This window comes from Vicia villosa, linkage group LG6, assembly GCF_029867415.1.
Source record: "Vicia villosa cultivar HV-30 ecotype Madison, WI linkage group LG6, Vvil1.0, whole genome shotgun sequence".
Taxonomy (NCBI): domain Eukaryota; kingdom Viridiplantae; phylum Streptophyta; class Magnoliopsida; order Fabales; family Fabaceae; genus Vicia; species Vicia villosa.
The window spans coordinates 148,873,298-148,885,434 of NC_081185.1; the positions used below are offsets into that span (position 1 = coordinate 148,873,298).

Here is a 12,137-nt window from a genome sequence, read left to right on the forward strand (position 1 = left end):
CTCTCAGGTGCCCCCCACCTACCAAAACCTAGGGTCTATTTAAATTTTTTCCGTTCCTCGTAAGATATATTAAAAGTTCCTTGTATAAACTGTGTTCCTTCCAAACAAATTAAAAGGAGAAAAGCAAATTGTCCCCTCTTTCCTTTTTTGAAAATAAAATAGTAAAAAAGAGGAAAGAGCGTGAAGGGGTCGTTTCCGCACGATACAATAAACAATGAAAATTCAATTCTCAATAACTCAATTTTCTGTCATTCTTTTTCATCAAAAAAAAAAAAAGGGTAAACATTTCCATTTGTTATGAAATAAAAAATAAAATGATTTGGTTACTAATTATAATGAAGAGTTTATTGTATTTTTTTCATAACCAACTAATATTTGAAACTAATTTGTCAAAAAAAATGTTAAACAAAAAAAGAAAATCTACAAAACAAGGTCGTTTCATTACTGATAAGATTCTCCCCGTCATATAAACCCCAAGCTAAATTTTTTCTACCACCCATCCACTCTACCTAGATCTTCGGCAACAACATCGTCGTAGCGTTTCAGTGTCGCCACCTCGCAACATCCACACCTTCAACAAGCTCCTCGACCTCATTCCCTTTTTCAACATACAAACACAAAAGTAGAAAAATGAATTGAGGCTCTAGAGGAAAATAACGGGATTGATACCACAACAGTACTACAATAATGTTTGCTATTTGAGTCGCATTCCTTCTCATATGGATCATGTTAGGCTTTGACAACTTTTATCTCAATTTAGGGATCTTCAGAGGATTTTTCTAGCACCGCATTCCTTCTCATATGGATCATGTTAGGCTTTGACAACTTTTATCTCAATTTAGGGATCTTCAGAGGATTTTTCTAGCACCTCAAGGTTACCCACTCTCTTCAAACACAAACATTTTTTATTACATTAATTTAACTCAATTTTCTATTTTATTTTTTTTCATTCACATCATTATGCACTTTGTTTTAATAAATAAACTCGTAGGAAAGTATAAGATAGGAAAAAATTATTATGTATCAGACATGCAAAGACTAATCCCTAAAGGCGTGAAAGACTACAATGGACGATAAAAGTCTCCCTAAAAAAAAATTAACAATGTTGCGTGTCCAGGTTGAATTCGAACTCAAAACATTTTTAAATTGAAAGATATCCCTTATCATCTCATCCAATAAATCCAAGCAAGACATGAAGAAATGAACGAAAATGCACATTATTATTTGACAACATAGTCAAATTGACATGGAATAGTAAAACATAACACAGGGAAATGTTTTAATGTTATTTACTGTCCTAATCAAAATTAGTCCATTAAGATTTCTATCATAAACAAATTTCAAATCATTGTTAGCCTATTATAGAAAAAAAAAATCTAATACTCAGTATTTCTCATTTACAAACAAAACCTAATTTTCAATAACATTATAATTAAGTACCCGATTTCATATGCGTTCTTAAATAATTCCGTCAAAGTTGGTCCAATGGGGCGCTAGTCAGAATAACCTCTCGAACTTGGGCGTCATCATCTTAACGCATCCTTGGTTTAGGATGGCCATAGAAATCCCTTCATACGGTTTGTTTCTGGTTGTACAAGAGTATCTCTTGAATGCACCATCAATAAAGATGATGGTGTCACCACGTGAGACTTTAAGTTCAGAGACATGTAATGCAAACGACATGTCATTTCCCAGGAAGATGGCCATATCTTTAGTGTCAAGAATTTCCAACCATCTCTTTTCTGTTTCATTCGGTCAATAAACTCGGACGTCTCTCATGTTAGGATAAGACGACATGTCAACAAGAGCGTGTCGGCTACATTAACCATATATTTATGCCTAAATTGGTCAAGACAGTTAAAACGAGTCTGAAGAAACCTTTGGGTGACGGTTTCTATCGCAGGTTCATTCTCTGGCAACTTGATAGAACCCTAGTCAGATCAATTACGTAAACGGACCGCTTAAACATGCAAATATCCATCACAATAAAAAATCCATCCGCAATTGGAAATGGTGTTGGAAAATCAACACCTCAATGCCTAATGAGATAGAGAAAAAACCTTTAACTGAACTTTGCTAACCAGGGGTTTTTATATAGGAAATTAGTCGCCTCAATTTTCTGAGCAATGTCAATACCAACCTCATTGGTCATGAAAACACCTCCGGCTAATTTCGATATAGTGAGTTTGCTAAAATTAAACCAACAGGGCAGAGAATACTCACTAATCTAGGTAAGACATCTGAATTTTCGAGTTGTTATTGATATGTCGATGCCCTCAACCATCATTTGTTGTATTCCCTCCCTGTTGGTTTAACTTTAGCAAACTCACTGTTTCGAAACTAGCTGATGGTTTTCATGATAGATAAAGTTGATATCGACATTGCTCAGAGAATTGGGGCGACTATTTTCCTATATAAAAAACCCTGCTTAGCAAAGTTAAGTCAAAAGCCTTTTCTCTATCTCAGTAGACATTGAGGTGTTGATTTTCTAACACCTTTTCCAATTGTGGATGGATTTCTTATTAAGATGGATATTTGCATGTTTAATCGATTCGTTTACGTAATTGATCTGACTAAAGCTACTATCAAAGTGTCGGAGAATGAACTTGCGATAGAAACTGTCACTCAAAGGTTTCTTCAGACTCATTTTAACTGACCAATCTAGGCATAAATATTTGGTTAATGCAATAGACACACTCTTACTTGTTGACAAGTCATCTTATTCTAAGATGAGAGGCGTCCAAGCTTATCAATTGAATGAAACAGAAAAGAGATGGTTGGAAATCATGACACTAAAGATATGGTCATTTTTCTAGGAAATGACATGTCGTTTGCACTTCATGTGTCTGAACTTAAAGTCTCACGTGGTGACATCATCATCCTTATGGATGGTGCATTCAAGAGATACCTTGTACCACTGGAAATAGGTCGTACGAAGGAATTTCTATGGTCATCCTAAACCAAGGATGTGTTAAAATGATGAAGCCTGAGTTCGAGAGGTTTTCTGGCCAGCGCTCCATTGGACCAACTTTGGCAGTATTATTCAAGAACGCATATGAGACCAGGTACTTAATTATAATGTTTTTCCTAAAATGCTGTTATTGAGAATTAAGGTTTTGTTGTTATTGAGAATGGTTTGGTTTTTTTGTTTGTTTATGATCTCTATAATAGGTTAAGAATGATTTGGAATTTGTTGAATCTAGTTAGCATATGATTGAAATCTTAATGGATTCATTTTGATTACGACAGTAAATGGCATGAACCCCTCTAGATTAGAACTCAAACGTTGTTTCCTTGTTATGTTTTTAACTATTCCATGTCAATTTCACTATGTTGTCAAATAACGTGCGTCTTCCTTGAAATTTTCACGGAATTATTCTATTCTTTAAAGTTGATGAATCTAAAATAATGTTTACTTGTAGCTCGAATGTTTTTTCATGTCTCTTTGCAATGATTTTTTAATCTTTGTGTTTGTCGCCAATGAACATATTTATCCCACCAGGGAAAAGAGAATGTCAGCAAACCTCAAAGAAAGAGCAATAACATGTCTCACGATAGCAACAAAGAACATGGTACGAAAGTCAATTATGCGAGGGGAAGATATTATCACCCCTCGCATCTGAGATATTCCACAGAATCCACTCAAATTTGTACTAATCAAAGGGTGTAATTTATAAGTCTAAAGTCTAGTGCTAAGGGAATGCACGAGTGATAAGGGAAAAAGTAAAGGTTTTCATTATTGTGTCTGTCACGATTTCAAACCTTTATGCCTACGTACCCCCATCATACAATGGAGGATTAGGGCACTCATAGTCCACCTAACAAGGTGTTTCGGTTTGCTGTGTGCATTTTATGGATAATGCTATATTCGCATTCTTGCGGTTAGGATTACAATTCGTACTTGGCATTGCAGCTCATCGAGACCCAGACTTGGCCACTCGTATAATTAGCATTTCCAATTTGCTTGGATTTGAGATAACACATCCTTTCTAAAAAGGTTAAGAAAAAGATTTTAATTGGTTGTGGTTTACATTGTAGAGACACTCACTACCTCTGGTTATTTGTGAGAGTTTGTGATTTGAACCACACCAAAGACTATGAATGAAAGAAGAATAAGATATGGATTGCACCAACTCATCATTTTCCATTGCTTAAGGCCCATGGAAGTGTGATTCTCATCATTATTTATTGTGTTTTTTAGAGTTCGAAGATTTGAATTGGCTGGGGCTTACATTGTAGAGACACTCAGTACCTCTGGGTTTTTTTTTTTTGAATAAACTCAGTACCTCTGGTTATTTGTCAGAGTTTGTAATTTGAACCACACCAAAGACTATGAATGAAAGAAGAATAAGATATGGACTGCACTCACTCATCATTTTCCATTTCTTAAGGCTCATGAAAGTGATTCTCATCATTATTTATTAAATGTTTTTTTAGAGTTCGAAGAAGAAAAGTTCTGTTTCAGAATGAATGCAAAAGAAAAAGACTAATCAAAATGGAATTTCAATCGTACTTGTTGTCATGCTTGTGGGCCTAAAGTCATGATAAGGGAAGATCTACATAATGTTGTCATACATGGATTCAAAACCTGAGGTCTATTTAGTTCAATCTTAACCAAGAATGAACTAAAGGATCCTATGGGGAGCATGCAATCTCGCAAAGGAAGAAAACAGAAGAAGACAAACAATCACACACTTAACCAAGGCATGAAAGTAAGCACATATACATATGAGAAGTAACCACTTACTCACAAAATAGACACTTAACCAAGATACTTAAAGAATATATACTCAACCAGACAGGTATTAAAGAAGAAAGAACATGCAATTAAGAAACCAGCCAAGCACTAACAACCATAATCAAAGATAACACAACGAGCACTTAACCAAGTAGCATTCATGCCATAAAATAACAAAGAAAGAGAAAAGAGAAAATAACAATTAAACAATCACACATCAAATGAGAAATACCTACTTAACTAAGCAAATATCAAAGTAACAAACACCCATGCAGTAGGTAACCACCTAAGCACTAACATGTTGAACAAAGATAGCACAAAAAGAACTTAACCAAGTAGCATTCATGTCATCAAAGAAGGTAGGAGAGAAGATGACAAATAAACAATCACACACTTAACCAAGGCATGAAAGTCAATCACACATCAAATGAGAAAGTAACCATTTAATCACAAAATAAACACTTAACCAAGATACCTAAAGTAAGACCTACTTGACCAAGCAAGTATACAATGGTTAACCAACCAAGAGGAAATATCATCAACACCTATCAAAACATCTCAAAGCTACTGCCCCTAGCTTGTTATAGGTCTAATCCCACTTCAAACAAAGTATCATGGACCAAGAAGATGAGGAAACATCCTAATTAGGCAACATTATGTAGATAAAGTGTACAAGTCAGAGGCAAATACAAGGACTCATCATCATCACATAAACATACTTAAGAAAGATTCAGAACAAAATCTCACAAGGAAAGGATCACAAACAAACTTAAGGACATAAGTCCTCATGCAATGCTACAAGCAAAACAAGTTGAAAGGGAAGGAAAGTGGGAAGAAGAAGAAACAAGTATAAACATGATAATTAATTAGCGCAAGTCTCAAGATCAAGAAGAAGTTCAAATATGCATTTAATTCATGGTACAAACAACCAAGGCACACAAGTATCAAGCAAAATTGACAAGTGAAGGTGGACTAGTCTTAACAAGTGATGTGATCAATTAGGCATGGCATTAAGCATCAAGAGAAGAACAAGGTCAGAAGCAAAGACATGGTGATAATCAAACATGAAAGACTCAAGAGTATCACAAATATCTCACTCCAAGCATGTTTAAAGATTTGATCACAAAGTAAGCAAGACAAACCATAAAGAGTCTCCTAATTGAACATTTACATCATGTTGAGTAAAGGGGAAGATGGAACATGGAACATGGAAGAGAGGTATCAAACCATACAAGTAAGAAGCAATGTCAAATAAAGCTCATCATATAAATCATCACATAAGTATCAAGAAGCAATGACACAAGATAGCCTCATCATCATTTCAAACAAGTATTGGACAAGTATTGAACAATAGGCAACAAGATTGAATCAACACAATTGCAACTCTCGGCGCTTATTAAAAAAATGTAGGAATTAACCCTATCTGAGGCCAGACAATGAAAATATTTGAGTTCATACGTATTCGAGAGCTAAATTGAAATTAGCTCCGAAATCGTAACACAAAGTAAAAGAATAAATAATCCGACAACTTAGACTTGGAAATAATTACAAACCATAATTTTAACTATATCAAAAAACACATTTTTTAAAATTTTGAAAGAAATTATAAAAGCGAAAGTGAAAATAATTACAAATCACAATATTCAATATAAAAAAACACATTTCTAAATATTGAAAGAAAATATAAAAGCTAAAGTGAAAATAATTAAAGATCACAATTCTATATAAAAAACAAGTTATTAAAAAAATACTTATGAACACAAATTAAGAAACCAATTCTCCCACTATAGCCTCAAGTTTTTTTCACGACAAAACTGTAAAAGAATTCAAAATAAATGAGTTCTAAAGTTTTCATAATATAAAAGTCAAATTATATAAATACATCACATTTTTCAAAAATATATATACAATATTTATCAAAACTTTAGTATTGGAGCTCTCCATTTTTTTTTTTTGAGAAATGGGGAGGATTTCACCTCGAAATAAATCGTTTGACTTTTAAAGATCCATGAATATCCATGAATGTAATATACAAGAAACCACTTGCCATTAGTGTCATCTTAAAAAGAATATATAGAGAAAACAAACAAAACTTACAAAAGTCACTTTTTCAAACTATCATGGTTTTCAAAACAGATGCAGAGGTAAAAAACTTTTACGACATTCAGAACAAATCCAAAATTCAAACATCAATCAGTAAGAGAATGGATAGCTCACATTGACAGCGGCGTCGGAGAACGGAAGCATCGGCATGAAGGTGTGGTAAGATCGGAGAAGTGAAACGAAGGGAGTAGTGTTGTGGTTACCGGATCTTGACGGCAACGTGAAATGACTTTAGCGATTCCGCCTTTGTTCTCTCGCAGCTTCTTTTGGACGCAGACCTCAAACATCATCTGCACAAAGCATCTAAACAGAAACAACAATAAAAGAAAAATAATAAGATAATGTGCTAAAAAATGATGTATTAATTTTAATTTAAAATTCAATTTATTGAATTAAAAATTAAAATTCAAAATTCAAAAAGGATTAACAAAATAAACAGAAAATGTCATTAAATCGTAAAATAAATAAAAAATGCATATAAATGAACATAAATATATTATTTAGATTTTTGAATGAATGTAAAGTTATCTTAATGTTCTAATGGAAAGATGCACATGAATGCAAAGCTTAAATAAGTTAAAAGTAAAATTAGAAGAGCAAATTTTTTGATACAACAAAGTTAAGTTAAATGTGATGATCTAACTGAAGAACTAGATAATCACTTTATGATCAGTTCTTGATTTATTTTTTGAGGAATAAGCAGCTCAAGCTAAAGCTAAACATATTTGTTACAGCCTTCAAGAGAGCTACTCAGGAGCAAAAGGGGTGGCATTAGAAATTTCTGCTGCCAAGAAAGAGAGGGATTTCTACATGTTCAAAGTTGATTAGTCACGTGCTTCGAACGCTATTGAGGAGATTGAGGAGAGGTTAAAGAAGGTACATTGTCTCTGCACTTGATCCAAACTTAATTCTAAATGAAGTTTTCATGCCATGGTGACTCACTTAATTCAATTTCAATATGTTCCTGTTAAGAAAGTAAATGGGTAGCTCTCACTAATCTTTATCTGTTGATTTCTTTGACTAATACAAGAATTTTTTATTACCTTTTTCTGGAATTGATTCTGCGATGTCAAAAAATAGAATTGTAACAGTGGTTTTCATTATAGAGAAATCTTATGTGTGTTTTTTAAAACCAATTATCTATGTCTGGTCAGAAAATGGGTAGCATATTTAATTAATAGAAAAAGCTATCCAATAATTGGAACTTGAAGGCAAAACCTTTACATTTGCTAGATCTGTGACTTGTTCGCAATCCACAAAACACTACTGTGTTGTAAAATTTTGATCCCTTTTTATTTTGTGGTACCCGGCACACACATAATGTTTTTCAACGGAGTTATTTTTTAACTCCTTAAAAGGCAAAATAATCTGGCAAGCTCTGTAGCTAGGATTTTGTTGTGGATTGGAAGAACTTGTTTTAGAGGCTGGGTAAAGTTGCACAACCAAGTTAAGTGGTGCTTCTGTGTAAAAGTTTGGTTTACCAATAGATTTTGAAATCTCGTTGAAATTTGAATCTTATAGTGTTTTTTCTATACTGAATTTTTCCTCATTGCTGTCCTACCTAAACTCATTGTGTGTGTATTTATACTCAAACAGGACAAACCTGACAAAATTCCTTATATAACGCTATTGATTCTAAATTTAAATAATTAAATTTTAAACCTATGCAATATAACTCCACTGATCAAATTGACGTTATTGCCGGTGATAATAAATTATGTATAGTATATTAATTCACACTTTGAAGATATTGCACCACTATTCATGTTCCAAATCAGTGTGATTGAGAATAACAATAGTTTACTCATGCTCTAAAATCAGTAATGTTCTACTCGTGTGAAATTTGTGTTTAGTTTGAATTAGGCTTTCAGTTTTTCACTGGGCTTTGTATAATGTACCTAGAAAATGGAGCTATACTCCGATGCAATTCAATCACAGGCACGATGCCTTTTGCAGTGGCAGAAAAACACATTGGAATTGCATAATGGCGCACGCTACACGAGAGGGGGAGAAAATCTTAAAATTAGAACAGGTTAAGTTGTAAGAATTGTTCATCCAGACTAAGTCGTGATGGTGACATCTTTTGATTCTTTAAGGTACTATTATGATTTTGACAACCACAAGACACGATAGGCATGGACACCAACACTGGTTGACAAACCATCAATCTGAAGTGTCGGTGTATCGGAGTTTCATAGGTCTTAATTGAATCGTTGAGTTCTTTGAGAATGAATAGGATACACATTCTCTGAACATTGAGACAATGTTGAATGGAATTGTTCTAGGCTACCAATGATCTATCAAATCTAATCCCACTAATACACAGCGCAAAAAGCATGAAAGTAAAAGAAAAAAAAAAGACTATTCAAACCTGTAACTTTGATCTGCTGACAAGCCTGAATGCTCAAGAAACTCTTTCAATGGTATAGGAGATTTTTCCCAAATATCTTCACAGAGCTCTTCAAACTTCTCACGGGTTATTGAGCTCCTGTAAGAAAAGAAGCCTAGAATAAAGGATCCTTATGGGAAAGTTATACAAAAGGAAATATTGACAAAATAAATCAGTTTAGGAACTGTCAAAACATGTAACAAATGAGAATATCATGTATAAGCAAAAGGATACAAAATTGACACTTGTAACAAATGAGAAAAGTTGCAGATAACAACAATCTTTGAATTGTATGAACCATAAATATTCTTTGAATTGTCAACCAAAGTGAACTACACACCACAATTCAAACATTACAGGGACTACAAGATACTCAAATAAATTACACCACAGCAAATCCACGACAACAACGCAAATCAGATGAGAAATTTCCATAAAAATTCTGCACTAAAATTCTTCATAAAATAGGTACAATTCTTCATATATTTGATCTGCTGACAAGCTTGAATGCTCAAGCAAACACAGTTTGGATTAAATAACTAAAGATAACTATTTAAACCAGTTTGGATTAAGATAACAAAAGCTAGACAGATGAAATTGGATTCTCTGAGGTTAGTTAGAGGGAGCACCCATTTAGACACTAATGAACGTTTGATCAAAGATAAAATAAAGATTTTAATTTTTGTTTTAAAATTTAAAATATCAACCTTAAATATGATCTTAATCAAACTTCACGTAATTGAGACACTAATGACCATTTGATCAAAGCTAAAATAAAGATTTTAATTTTTGTTTATAATTTAAAATATCAACCTCAAATATGAATTGTTTCGACCATTATCAAAATGTCACTAATGTCTCGAATGTGTGTCGTTTTGAAGGGAAACCCAATATGCAATATAATGTAGAAGGTTATGCAGTTCTACCCATGAGGTTATTGATTCCACAAGAAGCTGCTGAAAATAAGAAACCAAATTTACACCTCTCTTATTTCATGATTGGAAAGATATTGCATCCAAGAAAAGTTCATGATAGTAACAATGTGTCTCCATCTGGTTCTATGCACCATGTTAATAATTATGTAGATTATGTCAGTATTGAGAAACTTATGACATGAACTAGAGATTTACAACAAATCATAAACATAACACAACAATAACTCTCCAAGATACTTCAGGCACTTGTATATGACACGACACATATGAGAATTTTTCAAACCAAAGAACTCGGCACATATTCTTCATCCTTATGACGCATTAAAATATCGATCATTCAACAAGTTTAGCAAAGTTTTAAAAAATGGTGTGCGACCATGAAAACGCCGTGACAACGAAAATGAAGCAATGCCAATGACTATAATATAGTAGGAAATAGAGTAGAAAATCAAAACACTCGATCAAAACACACAAGGCTTAAAATAGAGTATGAAAAATATCAACTCAAAGGGTCTTTGTCTCTATTATGTACTATACAATGAATCTACAAAAGCTAAAAATAGCTTACAATTTTGCAATATAAATCAGAAACAGGGCAACCAAACTGTGATGAGATAGGCGTGAAGTAGTGGCCATACCTGATATTGTCAATGGGTAGCCATTACTGTTTTTCTCAAAGACAATAAAGAGCATTCTAGCCAGTCTACAAGAAAGCAACCATGACCCACTGGAAGAAGACAAAATGACATGGAGATGTTACCTTATATGCCATGAAACATCAAAACAAAAATTAGATCATGGTGAGAAGTACAATGGCATTGAAAAATCAAGTAGCTAGCAATGAAATTAGTAACATACAATGTAGCTAAAAGCCTAAAATGGAAGTAGAATTCAAGAAAACTAAAATACCATATTACATGAAGAAGAAAAGAAATACCAAACATCATGACGTGTCGCTGAATGTGTACATCCATATTCTCTTTATATTTGACTCTCTTCACATTATTATTTTTCCAATCTGGACATTTATATTTTCAAAGTTCAGTATGCACCTTTCATTGTACTTACATAGCAATGAGTACTGATGCTAGTCTATATGGATTCATCAATTCATGAAATGCAAACCTAATTAGTTTACAGCAGTAGTGGAAATAAACATTAAACACACACAAACATCCAAATCTTTGAACTCTTCACATTAAACACACAAACATCCAAATCTTTGAACTCTTCACATTAAACATTAAACATACAGTAGTGGAAATAAACTCCAGTTAAGCCAAACACCATCACGAACATGGTAAAATATAGCTCAGAAACATTCATAATTTAGGATCTTGTTTTATTTTATTATGGAGTTTCTCATAACAGATGGTAAATCCCTATCCCAATAATCTCCAACAACACCCGTTTTCAAATCCACCTCCCTAATCTTCCTTAACATCTCCGGAATTCAATACAAAAACCCTAACCCTACTTATACTTCAGTTAATCAAAACAAAACAGAGGTCAAAACCCTAAAATATAGGAATCGTTCATAGTAGAAAGGGAAATGGAAACAGAATCGAACACTTACAGGTTAATCGTTCAAGGTAGAAGAATGACTTGACTCGTGTGGTGGTCGGATGAAGAAACCTCGTAGCCTTTGCGTTTGATGGCCGGGTGAAGAAATTAGAACGAAAGAGAAATTTGAAGTACCTGTTATGCTTTTTTAGGAATAGCATAAGGAGGTTAATTGCGTACACATTATATTAATGAAAAAATATGAAGCAATGAGGGATTTTAGTGATGAAAGAAAGTAAATATATATATATATATATATATATATATATATATATATATATATATATATATATATATATATATATATATATATATATATATATATATATATATATATATATATATATATATATATATATATATATATATATATATATATATATATATATAATGGTTTACATATTCAACA

At 33.0% G+C, this 12,137-nt stretch overlaps 1 long non-coding RNA gene across 6 annotated transcripts; it reads right to left on the reverse strand.

The window, feature by feature from the left end:
* Nucleotides 1-336: 336 nt before the first annotated feature.
* LOC131610436 (uncharacterized) lies at nt 337-11,931 on the reverse strand. 6 transcript variants are annotated; one of them, XR_009286483.1, is made up of 6 exons: nt 11,742-11,931; nt 11,103-11,183; nt 10,804-10,892; nt 9,213-9,329; nt 6,956-7,144; nt 337-6,552 (listed from the first exon to the last, which is right to left on the reverse strand). It is a non-coding gene; the product is annotated as an uncharacterized LOC131610436 (long non-coding RNA). The 6 variants fall into 6 exon arrangements; XR_009286482.1 differs by having other exon boundaries at nt 337-4,252; nt 4,287-7,144; XR_009286479.1 differs by having other exon boundaries at nt 337-7,144.
* Nucleotides 11,932-12,137: the final 206 nt, after the last annotated feature.